Genomic DNA, 16,981 nt, shown 5'->3' with positions numbered 1-16,981 from the left:
TTGCACTGAGATTGAAGGGACTTGCTACAGAACTTCCTTCCTCTTTGCAAATAAGCCACATAGTCAGGTTGTCCATAGGAGGAAACAGGCAGATATACAGAACATTAAGAATATCTTATCTTTACGAAAGATCACATCACATTGTCTGTTTCCCGCCTTTGTGGACACCCAGCATCAGAGAGCTGCTGTGTAAGAGGAGCACGGAGCGTGTGGCAGGCCTGCTGCCCTGCCCCCAACCCTCCCCACCCCTTCGCACCCCGGGCAGAGCAGATTCATGGGTCCCTGAAGGACGCTCTTTCTGAAGTTCCTGGAGTTGAACTTTCTGGGCATACCTTGGAAAGGGAGAGTAATAACACAGAGCAGAACTTGGCAGAAGCTGGGGATGATCAGCCTCGGGAGATTTTTTTCCTCCAGGGGAAATCAGGAAGGCTTCCTGGAGGAGGGGGATGTGCACTTGGCTTTTAAAGGAGTAGCGGGGCTCTGGCCAAGTGCAGAAGGTGGTGGGATGGTCATTGTGGCCAGAGAAAAGCTTCTTCTCCTACGTGAGCCCCACAGAATGTGATCAGGAACCCACGCCTTCAGGAACACTCCAGGAGTCACAGGCACCCTGGCCCTTGATGGGCCCTGCTGGTCAAGCCAGGGGCTGGGCTCCAGTCTCTGAGGCCCCTCGTGGTTTGGTGGCTCATTGTGGTTGATAAGCAATCAGGCTGCCGTGCTCTGGTTTCCTTCAACAACAAACCACAAAAACATCCGGGAGATTCTTTCTTCAGCCCAAGCCTGTCACAAACCTCCCATTGCTGAGTCGAGGATGTTTGTCGCTGCCCAAGTGTGTCTCCCTGTCTGTTCTGCAGGCATTTTCCTTCTCTAGCTGCTGATGGAGACTAAATTGCTCCCTGAGCTCAGGCAGGAAGCAGAGGTGCTGACTCATCATTCCCCCATCCATCCTTGCCCTCCTCCAGCCCAGATAAAGAGAGAAAGGCGAGAATTCAACCCTCAAAGCAGGCTTTCCTGCCGTGGAGGGCTTCAGAGGGGTTGCGGGTGACAGGTTCCTGCCCACCTGGAACAAGGATGAGGGGCACCCCATCCCCCCGTAGAGACGCTATGGGGTGGTCAAATGGATGCTTTTAACTTTCTCAACATGCCAATCTCTGAGAGTATAAAAGTCTACTTGAGAAATTCCAGCAGTATGCTCCCACCCCTGTGCAGAACTGGTCACCCCTTTCTAAATGACACCCATTCTGGAGTTCTCGCTGTGGCTCCGTGGGTTAACTGCAGTGGCTCGAGTGGCTGCAGAGGCTTGGGTTCAATCCCCAGCCCAGCATGCTGGCTGAAGGATCTGGCGTTGCTGCAGCTGTGGCATACCTAGTTTGCAGTTGTGGCTCAGATTCAGTCCCTGGCCTGGGAACTTCCATAGGCTGTGCATGTGGCCATTAAAAAAAAAAAAAAATGATACCCATTCTGAAGTTTCTCAAGAAACTTGAATTTTATTTTATTTTTATTTATTTAAAATTTTTTTTGTTTTTTTTTTGTTTTTTGTCTTTTTAGGGCCATACCCGTGGCGTATGGAGGCTCCCAGGCTAGGGGTCTAATTGGAGTTGTAGCCGCCAGCCTACACCAGAGCCACAGCAACGCCGGATCCGAGCCATGTCTGCGACCTACACCATAGCTCATGGCAACACCGGATCCTTAACCCACTCAGTGAGGCCAGGGATCAAACCCACAACCTCATGGTTCCTAGTTAGATTTGTTAACCACTGAGCCACCATGGCAACTCCAAGAAGCTTGAATTTTAAAAGTTGACTCTAAGGGGCTGTGGTCACTAGAGCATCAGCGAGCTCTTAAGAAGGTGTACGTGGGGGTCGGCTTCTTGGCCCGAATGTCTCCTTCTCCCACTTTGTGGGTGAGTGTGTGTGCTTGTGTGTGCTCACGTGTGTGTGATTGTGCACATGCTCAGCACACGTTTGCTCTTCAGTCTATTCCCGCTGAATAGCACTTGTGTTGGAGGGTCGAGATGCTTTGTGAGGATCTAAGAATTCCCTGTTAATGACACAGTGGTGGCTGCTATGGGTGAAGTTATAGCACCCTCATTTATTTCTTTTCTTTACTTTTTTTTTTTTTTGCTTTTTGGGGCCGCACCCGCGGCACATGGAGGTTCCCAGGCTAGGGGTCTAATTGGAGCTCCAGCCGCCAGCCTACACCACAGCCACAGCAACGTGGGATCTGAGTCACATCTGAGAGCTACACCACAGCTCACGGCAATGCCGGATCCTTAACCCACTGAGCGAGGCCAGGGATCGAACCCTTGTTCTCATGGATGCTAGTTGGGTTTGTTGCTGCTGAGCCACGACAGGAGCTCCCATAGAACTCTATTTCTTTGCCGATTCTCGTTGTGTTAAGAAGAGCGCTGGCTCAGGGCTGCCAGGTGGAAGAGTTGAAACCCCTCAGATGTCCTGGAAAGCTCCCTGGGGAAAACCTACAGCTGCAAGTGTGTGTGCGTCCACTTGGGTGATGACATTTAGGCAACGACAAGGAGGAGAAGGGAGGGAAGAGGGTGGTTCCTACGTCAGATAGCAAACTGGTCTGAGCAAACTGGTCTGAACACTGACTAAACAGCCTTTCTGCCCCAAATGCAGTCCAGGATCGGACCCAGTCCAGGACCCTTTGGAAAGCTGCGTGGAAAAGCCCCGAACTTCCATTACCAAAGCGACTGCTCTACTGACCTGCAGTGTGACATTGAGCTGGAGATGCCTGGAAAACAAAGACGCATACACTCGGCAGGGATGTTATTTTTCTGTGACCTGGCTGCGGTATTTAGCAATGAACCCACAGAAGACGATGGAAGAAGAGTGACCAGGAGACATCCAGACACTTATTGGGAGAACGAGCATCCTCGTATAGCCCCGGCACACTTAGGTTCTCATGGAAACTTAAAAAAAAAAAAAAAATCGTATTTACAGAGGATAAGTTTAAAGAAGACAAAACTTATCTTGATCTTTCCAGCCGTTGCCATGGTTTCAAGTAATACATCATTAGTGGCCTGGCACCGCGATGATGTATTAAAACCATTCATCATAACCATGCCGTGGCTTTGATGATATATTAATGTAATTCGTCGTTAAGGAGCCATTGGCCTCATGATGTATTACCCAAAACACTACCAATTGGTTAGATCAACACACAGGGACCTGTGTGTTCGGGGCAGGAGAACGACAGATGATTTGGGACCATAACACAATTGAACTTCTCAGCAGTGCCTCCCCCCACAAGGCAGCTCTGGGAGACTGCACGGGCTTCAAAGGCTGGCCCAGGAGCGACGGGGCTGCACATGAAGACACAAGTCTGCTCTGACTGCACGAGAATCTGTGTCCCGGGCCATGTTTCCCCGACGTGGGGGAGGCACGGGCCTCTGCTTTGCCCGGTGACAAGCCGTGATCGCGTGTGATCCCCGCTGAAACCCTCTCAGATGTTACTCACCTGATTCCAGAGAGTCCCAGGTTCTGTCCGAGCAGTAAAGCCGGGTTCTGAGGCTGGAAGTGATGGAGCAGGATGGAGCCAGTGTCTGTCTGTCTCCCTCTGGAGCTGGGAGGGGTGGTTGCTTCTGATTCCGTGCCCTCGGTTTAGGGAAATGAGTCTCTCTCTCTCTCTCTCTCTCTCTCTCTCTCTCTCTCTCTTCTTTTACAGCCACATCTGCAGCAGATGGAGGTTCCCAGGCTAGGGGTCAAATCAGAGCTACAGCTGCCAGCCTGCACCACAGCCACAGCAATGCCAGATCTAAGCCACATCTCTGACCTACACCATCGCTGGTGGCAATGCGGGATCCAGGGACAGAAGCTGCATCCTCACGGACCCTCTGTAAGGTCCTTGACCCACTGAACTACACGGGAGCTCCAGTTCTTCTCTCTTCAAAGGGAAAACGGAACACGAGCTGTCTCCTGTTCTCCCCCTACACCTTCCCTCGCCCTCTGCCTCCTGAAGGGCCATGATGGACAGAAGGCATTTGAAAGAACAGTGGTCCTGAGGCTGCCTCGTTTCCTCAGGGCCCTGCCAAGTGCCTGGCCTGTGGGTGAGGGAGGGTGGCCCCTGGGTGGTGGTTGTGCTGGAGACCACAAGCCAGACTTGGTCCCTTTGTTCTGCTGCACAGCCTCCTCTCTGCCATCCACACTTTGCAGGGAAGCCAGAGTCAGTGTTTAAAAATGCAAACCCCATCATGTCACCTTTTACCTCGTTCCTCGGAGCCTCCCCACGGCACTTAGAGCAATCGAAATTTTTCCCCCGGTCCCCAAAGCCCTGACCCTGGGGCAGCGCTGGCCTTCTTCCTGCTGCCTGAGGGCTTTTACACGAACTGATGACCTCAACCTGCTTTGAATGGCTGCTTCCTTGTCACTAAGGACCCACCTTAGATGCCACCTTCTCCAAGAGGCAGTCCCAGACCGCATTTCCCTGCTGTTATGGTCTTATCACTCCTTGATAATTGATTACTTATTGACCTGTTTCTCATCTTCTTCCTGGAACCCACAGGGAAAAGCCTGGACCTGGCCTCTCGTGTTCTTGGCAGGATCCCCAGGGTCCAACACAGTGCCTAGAGCATGGGGTACCTCAATAACAGTGATTAAAACCAAAGGCTGTGTGTTCACTGATTGGCTGACTGATGGTGGAGACAACTCTAGTAGGCGAGAAGATTCAAAGACAAGGTGTTATAACTCAATGGCAAAAAATCCAAGAGCCCAATTGAAAAATGGGCAAAAGACCTGAATAGACATTTTTCCAAAGAAGATATACAGATGGCCAACAAGCACATGAAAAAATGCTCAACATCACTGATTATTAGAGAAATGCAAATCAAAACTGCTATGAGGTACCACTACACACCAGTCAGAATGGCCATCATTCATAAGTCCACAAATAACAAATGCTGGAGAGGGTGTGGAGAAAAGGGAACCCTCCTGCACTGTTGGTGGGACTGTAAATTGGTACAACCACTATGGAAGACAGCATGGTGGTACCTCAGAAAACTAAATCCAGAACTACCATATGACCTAGCAATCCCATTGTGGACATATATCTGGACAAAACTTTCCTTGAAAAAGATACATGCACCCCCATCTTCATTGCAGCACTATTCACAATAGCCAAGACATGGAAACAACCTAAATGCCTATTGAGGGAGTTCCCATCATGGCTCAGTGGTTAATGAGTCCAACTAGGGACGACGGGGATGTGTGTTCGATCCCTGGCCTTGCTTAGTGGGTTAAGGATCCAGCATTGCCATGAGCTGTGGTGTAGGTCACAGATGCGGCTTGGATCTGGCATTGCTGTGGCTCTGGTGAAGGCTGGCAGCTACAGCTCCAATTAGACCCCTCGCTTGGGAACCTCCATATGCCTTGAGTGCGGCCCTAGAAAAGACAAAAAAAAAATGTCCATCGACAGATGAATGCATTAAGAAGATGTGATATATATTCACAATGGAATACTACTCAGCCATAAAAAAAATCATGCCATTTGCTGCAACATGGATGGAACTAGAGACTCTCATACTGAGTGAAGTAAGTCAGAAAGAGAAAGACAAATAACCATATGATATCACTTATAGCTGGAATCTAATATATGGCACAAATGAATCTTTCCACAGAAGAGAAATTCATGGACTTGGAGAAAGGACTGTGGTTGCCAAGGGGGAGGGGGAGGGGAAGGGAGTGGGATGGACTGGGAGTCTGGGGTTAATAGATGTAAACTATTGCCTTTGGAATGGATAAGCAATGAGATCCTGCTGTGTAGCACGGGGAACTCTATCTAGTCACTTGTGATGGAGCATGATAATGTGAGAAAATGAATGTCTATATGTATGTGTGACTGGATCACTTTGCCGTGCAGTAGAAATTGACAGAACCCTGTAAACCAGCTATAATGGGAAATCATTAAAAAAAAACCCCAAAAAAACCAAAGACAAGGTGTTGCAGAGCTGGAGGAAAAAGAAATAACATGTAACATGTACTGAATAAAAAATAAACAAGACCCACTGCTTAGCACAGGGCATTCAACTCAATGTTCTGTAATAACACATAAGGGAAACAAATCTGAAAAATAATAGATCTGTGTGTGATTGATTCACTGTGCTGTGCACCTGCCACTAACACAGGAAGGTACATCAGATTTCAATAAAAAATAAATTAATTAAAAAAGCAATAGTTGAAGACAGCTGACATCCATGGCCTGAGAAAAGCTGACATCCACATGTCAAATAAAAGTCTCTTTCTGCAGGAATAAGAAGGAGGAGCCAGACTAAGATTGGGTGGAAACCAGGTCGGTTTTTCATAGCAGTGCAGTTGGCTCACATGGTCAGGGGATCTTACATTTACCTTCAGACAGGCATGTGTTTGCGCAAAATTTGAAAAAATGAGAAATTTTAACCACACTCCTTTTCCCACTTCCTCACATGCTGGCTGATGTGGGCATAGCTGAGGGTGTTTCGTTTGTAAAATCATCACAGGCATTTTGTATTTGTACTTTTGACATATTCTTTGTAAACAAGGGCCGCCAAATTGTAATTAGCGTCAGGCTCCAAACCTAGATACACCCCTGGTTGAAAGCATGTTTTGGAAAAGTCAGAATGAGAAAAAGAGCGTGGTTGTAAACTGGTGTCTTGATTAATCTGGACAGTGGAGAACCAATTAATGGCAAGGAATTCTTTCTTTCTTTTTTTTTTTTTGCTTTTTGCTTTTTAGGGCCGAACCCATGGTATATGGAGGTTCCCAGGCTAGGGGTAAAATTGGAGCTGTAGCCACCAGCCTACACCACAGCCACAGCAATTCGGGATCCAAGCTGCATCTGCAACCTACACCACAGCTCACGGCAACGCCGGATCCTTAACCCCACTGAGCGAGGCCAGGGATTGAACCCACAACCTCATGGTTCCTAGTTGGATTCATTTCCAATTCATCACGATGAGAACTCCAGGAATTCCTTCATTTTTACAGCAGAAAGGAATTGGGTCTTACAATTTATTGTAACTATTTCTATTTTTGTTAATTATAGCCGTTTCTTGTCAGAAAAAGAGCTCAGAGCCTGGGAAAAATGGGACGTTTCTGGAACTTTCTTCCCCTTTACACCTCATCTATTACATCTCTTATTTTCTTGGGATCTTATAAAGCAATTGACTATTTAATTTGGATAAATTATGCTCATGGTATTTAAATGATTCCTCATTGGCTGCAGGAAAAAAATCTAGAAGAAGCTCCTTAGCCACCCATGACCTGGCCTCTTAATTCTTGCGGAATCACCCATTCCAGGCAAACTGGCTCAGTGACGGCCCCCTTGTACTGCAGCTCATACTTTTCCATCTCCTTGGAGAACCTTCCTCTTTCGTCATCTTCTTCTTCTTTTTTTTTTTTTTTTTTTTTTTGCTTTTTAGGGGTTCCCAGGTTAGGGGTCAAATCAGAGCTACAGCTGCCGGCTTATGCCACAGCCACGGCAATGCAGGATCTGAGCTGCATGTGTGAACTAGATACAGCTCACAGCAACGCCAGATCCTTCACTCACTGAGCAAGGCCAGGGATCAAACCGAAACCTCATGGTTCCTAGTTGGATTCATTTCCACGGCACCACGATGGGAACTCCAGAAGCACAGAGCATTTGAATGACCTGAATACAGAGTCAGGATGCATTGCCACAGTACAGAAGATGTGGTACAGATACACAATGGAATATCACTCAGCCGTTAAAAAGAATGAAATAATGCCACGTGCAGCAACACGGATGGACCTAGAGATGATCATACTAAGTGAAGTGAGTCAGACAATGAAAGACAAACATCATGTGATATCATTTATGTGTGAATCAAAAAAATGATATAGGAGTTCCCGTCACGGCTCAGTGGAAACTAATCGGACCAGCATCTATGAGGACGCAGGTTCAATCCCTGGACTCACTCAGTGGGTTAAGGATCCTGCATTGCTGTGGCTGTGGTATAGGCCAGTGGCTTCAGCTCCTATTGGATCCTTTGCTTGGGAACCTCCATATGCTGCAGGTGTGGCCCTAACAAGATTTTTTAAAATGACATAAATGAACTCATTTACAACATAGAAACAGACTTACAGACATGGAAAACAAACTTATAGCTACTAAAGGGGAAAAAGGGAGAGGAGATAAGTTTTAAATTTGAGATTACATAGCAATGAGATCCTGCTGTGTAACACTGGGGAATTATGTCTAGTCACCTATGATGGAGCATGATAATGTGAGAAAAAAGAATGTATACATGTATGTGTAACTGGGTCACCATGCTGTACAGTAGAAAAAAAATAATATATTGGGGAAATAGAAAAAAATTTTTTAATTAAAAAAATAAGAAAATAAACAACACACACATTAAAAATAGAAAAAAAATTGAGATTACGGATAAAAAAAGACACGCTGCCAACTGTTCTTCCTTGCAGGCCTATGTTTCATCATGACCCGCATTGAAATTTTTTTCTCTGCTATTACTGGTGATATATGACCAGAACCCACGGGGCTGTCCCCGGCCTGGGAGGGGCCTTGCAGACACGTTGCAGAGCTGTGGGAACAGCTGCGTGAGACATGCCAGTGACATTTTACTTTTGCATCTTTGCAGTCCCTTCATTTTGCACCTGCTTTTGAGTGTTTTGAGAGCAAAGAGTCGAACCCTGACACGCGAAGTCTGCAGCCTCTGAGGTCCCTGGGGGCTCTGTATGTCTTGACAGCCAGACACAGTCGGGGTGCTACTCCACGCTGTGGCTGCCACGGGGTCACAGCCAGCCTATCACTCTGCTGGGGGTGACGGGAGGCGGGTTTAGCAACAACAGATGCCTCATCGCCAGTCCCTTTGATCTCAGCTTGCAAGGGGTCACATGAAGACTGTCATTGTGTGTTGCAGGCCCTGTCAGGTGGCTCTGAGTCTGTGGTAGGGGTGGCAGGGGATTGTGGTCCCTCCCCAGGGCTGGATCCCGGCAGGGTCCCAAATGCCCCCATTTATGGATGTTTGGAGGGTCTTTGGAGGTGAAGGTGCCCCTGAAGGAAGTGAGCTGGCCCTGATCGCCAAGAGTCTATGTGGTGGGCAGTGGGTTCTGAGCTCCTGGCCACTAAGGAGACCTGAACACGGAAGTAGAGACATGGGCATGGCTTCTGGTGGCCTGTTGAAGTTTCCTCACCAGCCACATTTCCAGGATGGCTGTATTTCCACAGGGGCGGGAAAGGTACCTTGAGTGAGAAAATAATAAAACCAGGCTGCTTCTCGTGCAGCTGGGGGAGCGGGCAGCCGGTATAGAATTTCCATCACAGGCGGCAGGTTCCTGGCCCATAAGTGGCTGGTCAGTGTGTGTTGACTCAGAATGTGCACCCCTGGTACCATATGTGCCGTTCATCTAAGAGAAGATGGGGAACACCTGTGAGAACTGGGGGACAAGGGACCCTTGAGAGGACGTGCCGTTTTCATCTGCTTCAATTCCTAAACTCTTTATGCTGTGAAAGTCTTTTTATAAAATTCAAACTGTTAGCCATCTAGAAAGAAATCAGGAACAAGAGAAAGACGAGAAAAAAGATAAATGGGACGGATCAAGTAGAAGCTTTCTTTCATCCTTAAAATGCTCACCCCAGCTTCTAACGTGTAAATATAAACCAACCAAGCTTGAGAGCAGCAGGTTTCGGGAGGAGATTGCGTGGCTCTGCCGGGGAGGGTGTGGCTTGATCGTATGCGGTTGCAAACACTGCTGGGTGGTCAAGGCTTGGGGCTTAGGGATCTAAGGTTCCAAATTTTCCATCCCCAAAGTCTTAGCCCCTGAAAAGACTCAAAATGTAAGACAAAACGGGCACACAATCCTACTTAGGCTTACACAGGGGGACTGCCACAGTCCGATCGCCTCACACAACAACCATTCCTCTTGTCCAGGATTGGGGTGGGAGGAGAGGAAAATCCGAGGCAGAGGGTGACAAAAAATATTTATCAGGGCTGCGGCTTGGGTGTCCAGACTGCTGGGCATCAAAGGAAGTCTTAAAGTGCTTATGTTTGTTGGGACTCTTGGTTGAAACTCACAGGAGCCCAACTCCAAGCAGCTCGAGAAAGAGTGAGGTTGTATCAGCTCAGACAAAGTCTAAGATAACAGGAAAGCCGTGGGAAAGGCTTCTGTGTGGCTGAGGTCTGGGAGTTCTGGGTCCACAGGAAACTGATTCCCATCACAGAAATTCTGCTTTCCTCTGCTGTGTTTGCTTTTCAGGCAAATCTCTACCCAGGGGTTGGCAGCAGTGGCCACAGCAGCTGCAGATGTGAGTTCCAGCAGTCCTACGGTCAGAGGGAGAGAGGGTGTGTCAGTCCAGGAGCTCCAGCAAGAGTCTGGAGTCTAGGGGTGCTCTTATTGGCTGTGTTGGGGCTGTGTCCATCCTGGAAGCAGTTGTGACAGTTCTGTGATGCTGTGGCCAGGCTCACTCTTGGAGCTGGAGGTCAAAGTCCGGGTCTCCAACCTGAAACATACGGATGGAGGGGTGGAAGAAGCCTGGTTTCCAAAAGGAAAATAAGTCTTTTTACCAAGAGAAGGGGAGAGGGATGTTGGGTAGGTGATGAGAACAGGTATGCACCTTTGTGTCACACCCACTGAGCAGGTGCAGCCAGCATCCAGACTGGCCCCTGGAGCACAGCATCCCCCCAGCATCAGGCCACCCACTCTGCTTTGTGATATCCCTTCCCTAGTGATCCCTGTTTTAAGTAAATCTTGTGTGTGTGTGTGTGTGTGTGTGTGTGTGTGTGTAAACAATGCCAGACCCTTAACCCACTGTACCACAAGGGAACTCCATGGTATATCTATGTTTTTATTTGCACCTTAAAATCAGAAATCAAGTTATCTTTTCATATGTGTAACCATTCTCTAACTACTATGATCTTAAGATCTGTTCTTTTTTCCCCCATTAAGATCCCAACCTTTGGATTACTTCATATTCTATTTTCCCCTGTAGAGTTCATTTAATCCTGGCCGTGTGTTGTGATATGTATCGATTTCTCATCCATTGAGCCCCAGGGCGTTAGCGCTGGAGAAACGCTCGAGCTGGTGCCACGACGCCTTCTCATTTCCAGATAAAGAATCTGAGGTTTAGGGAAGCTAACCTCTGTAATCCAAGATCTGCTACTGAGTTGGAACCAGAACACGCTGTCGGGGGTGTGACCAAGGCGTCTCCTTCCGCACTTGACAACGGAGGTCTCTCTTGGAAATATAAACCCCTCGTTTTAATCTATTAACATCCCCAAGAGTTTCTTTAGACTATAACCACAGCCCAATGAGCCAGCTTCTCCATCCAGCGTTTCACTTAATGGCGTATTTGATCACAGTCCAGCGGTCCCGCGGGCTGGAAGTCTGTGCAGTGTGTGTTTAAACTCCCCTTAAGCATAGCAGTAAAACTCTCTGCACGTCAGGGGCTGTAGCTCAGGGAGAGAGAGCTTCTCATGTTCAGCCGGCACCAGCTCAGGACAAATCAAGTGAGAAAAATCAATACACTCACTCCTGCCATTACTTACAGTTTTCACGGATTGTTTAATATAATGAAATAGCTACAGGAAAAAAAAAAAGTCTAAAACTCCATATTACAATCTCATCTTTGTAAAGCTCTCCCAAATTCCTCATGAGATAATCCTCATTTAATTTCAATCTGGACATTGGAATTTTATCTTCCTTTCGTTCCTTAGGGGCCCCTAAAATAATGACTGTGATTGGAGTGTCTCATTAGGGGAATTTAAAAACGAGACTGGATCTGTCTCAGATTTTTATTTTGGCTGCGCCCACAGCACGTGAAAGTTCCCTATGCCATAGCAGTGAGGATGCCAGATCCTTAATCAGCTGTGCCGCAAGGGAACTCCCTGTCCTAGATTTTTAATCCAGGGCAACCTAAGTAAATAGGTCCCAGCCTTCACTAATTCCACTCTACCACCTCATTTTTTTTTCCCTACTAAAGGAAAAAGAGTTTTTAATTTTGTTTTCTTTTGTCTTTTTAGGGCCCCACATGAGGCGTACAGAGGTTCCCAGGATAGGGGTCAAATCAGAGCTGCAGCTGCCAGCCTACACCACAGCCACAGTAACTTGGGATCTGAGCCACATCTTCAACTTATACCACAGCTCACAGCAACGCCAGATCTTTAACCCACTGATCGAGGCCAGGGATCGAACCTGTGTCCTCATGGATACTAGTTGGTTTTGTTAACCACAGAGCCATGACAGGAACTCCCTAATTATTTGTATAATGTAGACACATCTGGCTCTTCTTAAACTAAGTTTCTTTTGTGAAAAAATAACTTACAACCTATAAGTTATAAAGGTATCGCTGTCATTCTCCAACTGAGAGGAAAAAAACTAAAATTTTGAGAAAAAGATATTGAACAAAACAAAACAATTGGCAATGTAATGTTACCCAGTAATCCACATTAGAAAGCAAAAAAAAAAAAAAAAGTGAGGTTCAAATACAGAAAAAATAGGGTATATTTGTATTTTAAATATTGTAATTAATTGAAAATGCTTCCTATGTGGTCTCAGATTTTTTCTTTTCCGGGCAAGTGTGTTCTGCTCCACTATAGTTCAGCTGGGGATCTGTACTGAGGGGCTTAAGTGCACTATTTCTGTTTTCTGAGCGAGTTGTTTTATTTTATTTTTTTCCTTTTTCATTTCCAGGTTATGGTCAGCTAATTATTGGCATGCTGAACATTCTGTCCTAATACTTGAAAGTTCTTGACTTCTCTTCAGGTAAAGGCAGGCATAATGGGAACAAGGGAAATTCTCCTTTCTGTGCTTTACTGACCTTCTCTCCGAGTGTATTCTTAAGAAATTGTGTTGAAATAAATGGAACTGTACCTTTGGTTTCAGCCAAATGCAATTGGGAACTAGTGTATTAATACTAATAAAAATGTTCTTGCTTTCAGAAGCTGACTTTCTGTGGAAGTAATGTCGGGTTTTTTAATACATATGCGAGGGAACAGATTTCTGTTTTTGTTTGTTTGTTTTTAGGGCTGCACTTGCGGCATATGGAGGTTCCCAGGCTAGGGGTCGCATTGGAGCTGCAGCTGCTGGCCTACACCAGAGCCATAGCAACGCCAGATCTGAGCCTCATCTGCGACCTACACCATAGCTCACGGCAACGCTGGATCCTTAACCCACTGAGCGGGGCCAGGGATCGAACCTGTGTCCTCATGGATGCTAGTTGGGTTTGTTTCTGCTAGGCCACAATGGAAACTCCCAAGATTATCATTTTCTAACTGGAAGTGTATGCATAAGTTTGTGCTAAAATGATTTGTTGGAGTTCCTATTGTGGCACAGTGGTTAAGGAATCTGACTAGGAACCATGAGGTTGCGGGTTCGATCCCTGGCCTTGCTCAGTGGGTTAAGGATCTGGTGTTGCCATGAGCTGTGCTGTAGGTTGCAGATGTGGCTCAGATCTCGCATTGCTGTGGCTGTGGTGTAGGCCGGCGGCTACAGCTCTGATTCGACCCCTAGCCTGGGAACCTCCACATGCCGAGGGAGAGGCCCTAGAAAAGGCAAAAAGACAAAAAACAAAACAAAACAAAACAAGATTTGTTGATGAATAATTACCCATTTAAAAAGTATACCATAGGAGTTCCCATCATGACTCAGCAGAAATGAATCTGACAGCATCTGAGGACACAGGTTCTATCTCTGGCCTTGATCAGTGCGTTGAGCGGTCCGGCATTGCTGTGAGCTGTGGAGTATGTTGTAGATTCGGCTTGGATCTGGTGCTGCTGTGGCTGTGGTGTAGGCCAGGCGTCTACAGCTCTGATTGGACCCCTATCCTCCGTATGCCGCAGATACGGCCCTAAAAAGAAAAAAAATATTAAAAAATATAAAAATATAAAAAAGAACAAGGGCTCTGATTGGACCCCTATCCTCCATATGCCGCAGATACGGCCCTAAAAAGAAAAAAAATATTAAAAAATATAAAAATATAAAAAAGAACAAGAAAACAAAGAAAACAAAAAATAAAACAAACGAAATATATAAAAAGTGTATTGTGGAGTTCCCATGTGGATCCACTGATTAAGAACCTGAAGTTGTCTCTCAGGATGCAGGTTTGATCCCTGGCCTTGCTCAGTGGGTTAAGGATCTGGTGGTTCGGATCCCACGTTGCTGTGGCTGTGGCGTAGGCCGCAACTACAGCTCTGATTGGCCTCCTGGCCTGGGAACTTCCATATGCTGCAGGTACTGCTGTAAAAAGAAAAAAAAAATATTGTGGTGGTAAAGTAAAAAACCCGTGTGCTATTGTGTGTTGCAAGGTGATGATGAGATTGGCCAGGCTGAGACTGACCAGTGGATGGCGCTGTGCAGCCCTTATCAGCATGGTGCAGACTGGCTTGGACAGGGATGGCTCAAATGGGACAAAAGTGCTTTTGCATTGCTTTTCTTAACGATTTCAAAGCTTATGCTCTTAACCACGTGACTCTGGGTGTGTGCGTGTGCATGCATGCGTGTGTGTGTGTGTGTGTGTGTGTGTGTGTGTGTGTAAAACTACCTAGGAAGTAGAAAGAAGGGAATATTTTGTTTGTTTTGTTTTTTTCAGTTTATGCGAGTTTAATTTTTTTCCATTATAGTTGATTTACAGTATTCTGTCAATTTCTAATGTACAGCAAAGTGACCCAGTCACACCTACATATATACATACATGTGTGTATGTATATATATATATATATATATATATATGTGTATATATATATATATATATATATATATATATATATACATTCTTTTTTTTTTCCCGCTGTACAGCATGGGGATCAAGTTACTCTTATGTGTATGCATTTTTTTCCCACCCTTTGTTCTGTTACAATATGAGTATACATTCTTTTTCTTACATTCTCCTTCATCATGTTCCATCACGAGTGACTAGATATAGTTCCCAGTGCTATACAGAAGGATCTCACTGCTTATCCACTGAGAAGGGGATTTTATACACACCTTTCATCACTAAGAAAGTTTTAGTAATGGGTACCCAAGATGCTCCTGTATGGCATCGGGAACTATATCCAGTCTCCTGGGATAAAGCATAATGGAAAGGAACATAAGGAAAAGAATGGACATATGTGTATGACTGAAGTCACTTTGCTGTACAGCAGAAATTAGCATAACATTGAAAGTCAACTCTACTTTAACAAAAATACATGAAATTTTTTTTTTTTTGGTCTTTTTGCCATTTCTTGGGCTGCTCCCGCAGCATATGGAGGTTCCCAGGCTAGGGGTCGAATCAGAGCTGTAGCCGCCGGCCTACACCACAGCCACAGCAACACGGGATCTGAGCTGCATCTGCAACCTACACCACAGCTCACGGCAATGCTGGATCCTTAACCCACTAAGCAAGGCCAGGGATCGAACCCGCAACCTCATGGCTCCTAGTCGGATTCGCCAACCACTGAGCCACAACGGGAACTCCAAAATACATGAATTTTAACAAGAGAAAGTTTTAGTAAAAAGGCTACATGTGAGAACAGCCTTGCAGGCTATATTAAATTTAAATAGGCATTGTTATAAAAATTAATATTTTCCTTATAAAAAGTAAGCATCGTCTCTGCAGAAAAATAGAGAATTTGATAATAATAAGAAAAAAAGAACACCCAGGGTTTTGCCACCAAGAGATATTTCCTTTTAGCAACTTGGTGTATATCTTCTTCTGCTTTTTTTCTTTCTTTTTAAGGCTGCACCCGAGGCATATGACAGTTCCCAGGCTAGGGGTTAAATCAGAGCTGTTGCTGCCAGCCTACACCACAGCCACAGCAATTCGGGATCCAAGCTTGTCTGTGACCTACAGCACAGCTCATGGCAACACGGGATCCTTAACCCACTGAGTGAGGCAGGGGATTGAACATGCATCCTCATGGATACTATTGGGATTCGTTTCTGCTGCACCATGACGGGAACTCCCGGTATATATCTTCTAAAACCTAATTTCCTTTTTCTGAGTGGGGCTTCTGTGGCTAGATGGATGTACATGCCTGACGTTGAACTTGGGACCTTTGAAGAACTGAGTATAGAGGGAAAACGGTGTCCACTGGATTTGGACAGTTTGGCAGTGAAACTCAGAGGAAGAGAGTCAAGCGAGCATCTGTAATTAGGACCAGGATGGGTGAGAAAAATGTGCACGAGGGGTAACCCGCACTGTGGGTAGGGATGCAGGAGCTGGTGACCTGGGGCCGGAGTCTTTCGGTGACCGATGGCGTGGCTGAGTCATCAGTGGGGACCGGCAGCCCCTCAGCAAGGGGGCGGGGGGCAGAGCTGGAGGAAGAGTCCTCCTTTGTGGTGGGTCAGGAGCAGGATGTGCTGAGGGGTGAAGAAGCCACGGGGGGGAGGGGGATACCCATTATTCCTGCCAACACCAAGGTGCATGGGTGTGGGTACCACACACATGTACACACACACAACCACACATGTGTGTGCACGTGCACACCAAGAATATGTACATCATGTGTCTTAGGAGTTCCCGTCGTGGTTCAGTGGAAACGAATCTGACTAGCATCCTTGAGGACACAGGTTTGCTCCCTGGCCTTGCTCAGTGGGGTTAAGGATCCGGCGTTGCCATGAGCTGTGGTGTAGGTCGCAGACACGACTCGGATCTGGTGTTGCTGTGGCTGTGGCATAGGTCAGGGGCTACAGCTCCAATTCGACCCCTAGCTTGGGAACCTCCATATGCTGCAGGTGCAGCCCTAAAAAGACCAAAAAGAAACATATTTTAGGAGTTCCTGATGTGGTGCAGTGGGTTAAGGATCTGGCATTGTCTTCACAGAATTTGCTTCAAAAGGAAAAGATCTGGCATCGAGCCACCAATAGGTGTTACGTTATTGATTCAAATATCAATAACTTGGAGTTCTCATCGTGGCTCAGCAGTAACAAACGCGGCTAAGTATCCATGAGGATGCGGGTCCCATCCCTGGCATCACTCAGTGGGTTAAGGATCCAGTGTTGCCATGAACTGTGGCGAAGGTTACAGATGCAGC

This window comes from Phacochoerus africanus, chromosome 12 (genome assembly GCF_016906955.1).
Source record: "Phacochoerus africanus isolate WHEZ1 chromosome 12, ROS_Pafr_v1, whole genome shotgun sequence".
NCBI lineage: Eukaryota > Metazoa > Chordata > Mammalia > Artiodactyla > Suidae > Phacochoerus > Phacochoerus africanus.
The sequence above is the reverse complement of the archived record's forward strand: the minus strand, read 5'-3'. Positions refer to the sequence as shown.